Below are 4,430 nucleotides of genomic sequence, written 5' to 3'. Positions count from 1 at the left end.
GTTGCCTACAGAGTGGCCCTGGGCTGGAGGTCCCCAGGACCTGGAGAGGACTGAGTTCTAGGGCGCCTCTAGAACACCATCCATATCTTACCTTAATCTAGGGGCTGGCTTGAGTGGAGTGTTGCATGTAGAGCAGTCGAATGCTAAGAGTTCCCCATTCCAGAGGTCGTCAGAGAGAGAAAGAGGGAGAGGGGGTAGAGCCAAGGCCTGGGGGTACACAAAGCATCAATAAAGCCTTACCCCAAGGCTTGCACCGCTCACGAAGGCACTAGGCATCCCCGAGGGGAACTTGAGCCCTGGCAGAAAAGTGAGCTCGGCTGGTGTTCACGCTCGCAGACTCCAGGAAAAGGGAAAACAATGAGAGGGAAGGAGAGTGAGAGAGAGTGAGACGAATGCCTCGCCCCTTCCCAGGTTTCGGCACCAAGAATGTAAGGCATAGTTGGGCCGAGGCAGAAAGAGGAAAGACGACCTCAACAGAAGTAGGTTACCTTTATTCAGGCAAGGAGGGGCGACAGTCGGCCTAACGACCAGGCTGAGCACGGAGAGGGATAAGGAAGGCTCCATATTTATAAGGAGGTTTGTGGAAGCGATAAGGGAAACGTTAATCAGGCAGGATGTTTTGGGTATTCTTTAGTTGAGATAGCTTTTGTAGTTGGGCAGGGGGTGATAAGTCTTCTGGGCAGGTGTAGGGGGTGGAAGGTTTCTGGACAGGGGTGATAAGTCCCAGATAGATGCAACCGGCCTGGAGCATCAGGGCGGGACCTAAAGTTCTGTTTTGTTTTCTCCGAAGTTAGATGATTCAGCAAGGGCCTTTGAAACTGTTGTTTTCTTTCCTAGGCCCCAAAGACTCCTTCACTAGAGAAATGAAGATTCACATTCACACACACACACACAGAAAAAAACCTGTACACACATGTTTATAGTTGCTCTAGTCATAATTGCTCAGAATTGTAAACAGCTCAGAAGTCTTTGGATGGATAAGCAAACAGAAGTATGTGTATACAATGAAATACTGCCCAGCAATACAAAGGAATGAACTACTGATACAAGTAACAACTTGCATGAACCTCAAGGGTATTATGCTGAATGAAATAAGGCACATTCACCAGTTACCTGGTATGTAAGATTCCAAATGTATGACAGTCAAGAAAAGGCAAAACTAGAGAGATCAGATCATTGGTTGCCAAGGACTAAAAGCCAGTGGAATATGTGATTACAAAGGAGATGCATGAGGAAGATTTTTGTGACAATCGAACATACTGTATACTGAGTGTGGTAGGGGTTGCATGAATCTGTACTTGTATTAAAACTCTTAGCACTGTCCCTCAAATAAAGTACGTGGAGGGAAAGAAAAGGCCAGTATTGCATAACTCAAACAGAACATCTACCAGCTGGATTCAGCCCATGAGCTATGAGGTTTTAACCTCTGCTCTTTAGTTTGGAGTGCTCATACTAAAATAGAGGACCTCAAAATAATCTATGGTGTTAGAAGTCAGGATAGTTATTTCCTTTGGGGAAGAGGGGTGGGTAGTGACTGACAATCCATATGAGGGCTTCTAGGGTGCTGATAATGTTGTTTTTTAATCTGAGTGAATTAGGGTAACCAACCACCTAGTTTGTTCAGAACAGAGGGATTTCTCAAAATACAAATCTTTCAGTGCTGAAACCAAGACACTTTTAAGGAAATTGGAACATTTGGTCACTCCAGTGGGCATGTCCACTTTGTGAAAATTCATTGAGCTGTACTGAGCTGTGATTCATGCATTTTTCTATATGTGTGCTATAAAATACTTTATACTGAGCACAGATGAGATCTTGTTAACACAAGATACACTAGAACTGTCATTTACAGTAGCATAGACTTAATTCAGCTTAAAGGTTACATGATCATTTTTCTCAGTCATGTCATAGAGATAAAACTGTGGTAAATTAAACTTAGATATTTTTTCACATGAACTGCTTTTTACACATAGCAACATTTTCCTTCATATATACAAGTAATTTCTAAACTTAGACAGGACTTTAGATTTTTCCCCCCTATTAAAGTTCATCCTGCTTCTGCTCTTATTCTATTTTACTGAAATGTATCTTTGGATTTGGAAATTTAATATCTTAGCCTGGACCTGCATGATATTTTGCATGCTATTTAAAGGTATGAGGACTTCCCTGGTGGTCTAGTAGTAAAGAAACTGCCTGCCAATGCAGGGGACATGGGTTCCATCCCCAGCCTGGGAAGATTTCACATGTTGAGAGGCAACTAAGCCAGTGCACCACACCTGCTGAGCCTTCCAGTCACAATCACTGAAGCCCATATGCCCTAGAACCCATGCTCCACAACAAAGAGTAGCCCTCAAAATAAGCCCAGGCACTGCACAGGAGAGTAGCTCCTGCTTGCCCCAACTAGAGAAACCCCACTCACAGCCAAAAATAAATAAATACACCCCAGGTTTAAAAATGGATGTGAGAGTTGGACCATAAAGAAAGCTGAACTTGAAAGTGAAGTCGCTCAGTCATGTCTGACTCTTTGTGAACCCGTGGACTGTAGCCTACCAGGCTCCTTCATCCATGGGATTCTCCAGGCAAGAATACTGGAGTGGGTTGCCATTTCCTTCTCCAGGGGATCTTCCCAACCCAGAGATCGAACCAGGGTCTCCCACATTGCGGGCAGACGCTTTAACCTCTGAGCCACCAGGGAAGCCCTAAAAAAAACCTGAGCACCAAAGAATTGATGCTTTTGAACTGTGATGTTGAGGAAGACTCTTGAGAGTCCCTTGGACTGCAAGGAAATCAAATCAGTCAATCCTAAAGGAAATCAATCCTGAAAATCCACTGTAACGACTGATGCTAAAGCTGAAGCTCCAATACTCTGGCCACCTGATGGGAAGAACTGACTTATTGGAAAAGACCCTGATACTGGGAAAGATTGAAGGCAGGAGGAGGAAGGGGTGACAGAGGATGAGATGATTGGATGGCATCACCGACTCGATGGTCATGAGGTTGAGCAAACTCCAGGAGTTGGTGATGGACAGGGAAGCCTGCCATGCTGCAGTCCATGGGGTTGCAAAGAGTTGGACACGACTGAGTGACTGAACTGAACTGAGATTTAAAAAATAAAAGGTATGAAAGAGCTTTCATCCACCAAACTCTATCCCCTTCACCCAACCTTGACATCATATATCAAAACCACCACTTTTTTCTGAGTAGCCCTTCCCTTGTTGACCCACCTACCAATAGAGTTCTGAAGCCTTAGAATACTTCTGTTGTTATAAATTCAATTAAATCTTATTAAAAGTACTTGGGAAATATATGTACCAATTAAGGAGATTTTATGGTTAAACAAGTGTAGTGGCCATGTGACACGTCACTTAGAACTACCACCACCCCCATCCCTCACCTCTTCATCTCCCCGTTTAGAAATGAGACACTTATTCCTGCCTTGCTTAAGGTTATTCCTAGCTGCTGGAAATATTGGTTGCTGACCACTCATGACTGAGTACTTCCTCAGAAATTGTCCTGCGTTGCCCTTTCCTCTGCTGCTGCTTAGGTGCTTGGTCCTTCTGAGGAAGCTAAGGCCATTTTGTGGTGAGAACCTCACTTCATCTGGGTGACTAGCGCTGCTTCAAGCAGCCCCCATCTAGCACTTGCCTGCACTGTGGCCTCCACCTTGGAGCTCACCTGCATCTATTCAGTCCTCATCCTGTGTGGCGATGAGGTGAGGGTCAAGGTCACTGAGGATAAGATCAATGCCCTCATTAAAGCAGCCAATGCAAATGTTGAGCATTTCTGGCCATGCTTGTTTGCAAAGGCTTTGGCGAATGTCAACACTGGGAGCCTCATCTGCAACGTGGGGGCTGGTGGACTTGATGCCAGCAGCTGGTGCTGCACCCATAGGAGGTCCTGCCCAATCCACACTGCTGGCCCAGCTGAGGACAAGAAAGTAGAAGCAAAGAAAGAAAAATTTTAAGAGTCTGATGATGACATGGGCTTTGGTCTTTTTGACTAAACTTCTTTAGTAACACATTCAATAAAATCCTGAGCTCTTTGCTGCTAAAAAAGAAAGAAAGAAAGAAATTGTCCTGTGTTGAACCTGCCTTGCTTAAGGTTATGCCCCCTTCTCAGGGGCAGCCCACATGCAGTGGTTGCTCAGTGAAAGTCACAAAGGCCTAGTTCCTTTGCTTCATTTCAGAGCACTTATGAAGGACTATCTTACTCTGTGAGATTGCAACCTCAAATTGCACCTTTTTCCTCTCTATCCAATCTTTTTTTATATATAAAAATTTTAAAAATTTTATTTGCATATAGTTGATTTACAATGTTAAGTTTCAGTAGTACAGTAAAGTAAGTCAGTTACACGAATATACACATCCACTCTATTTTAGATTCTTTTTCCATATAGGTCATTACTCCTCACTCCTTTACAGTTGTTCCCC

General features: G+C 44.1%; 1 pseudogene; it reads left to right on the top strand.

The window, feature by feature from the left end:
• Positions 1-392: 392 nt before the first annotated feature.
• Positions 393-4,003, top strand: LOC138930744 (large ribosomal subunit protein P1-like; annotated as a pseudogene).
• The last annotated feature ends 427 nt before the right edge of the window (positions 4,004-4,430 follow it).

The sequence above is a fragment of the Ovis canadensis genome, chromosome X (genome assembly GCF_042477335.2).
Source record: "Ovis canadensis isolate MfBH-ARS-UI-01 breed Bighorn chromosome X, ARS-UI_OviCan_v2, whole genome shotgun sequence".
Classification (NCBI taxonomy): domain Eukaryota; kingdom Metazoa; phylum Chordata; class Mammalia; order Artiodactyla; family Bovidae; genus Ovis; species Ovis canadensis.
Note: the sequence above shows the minus strand (reverse complement) of the source record. Positions and strands in the feature narration are given on the sequence as shown.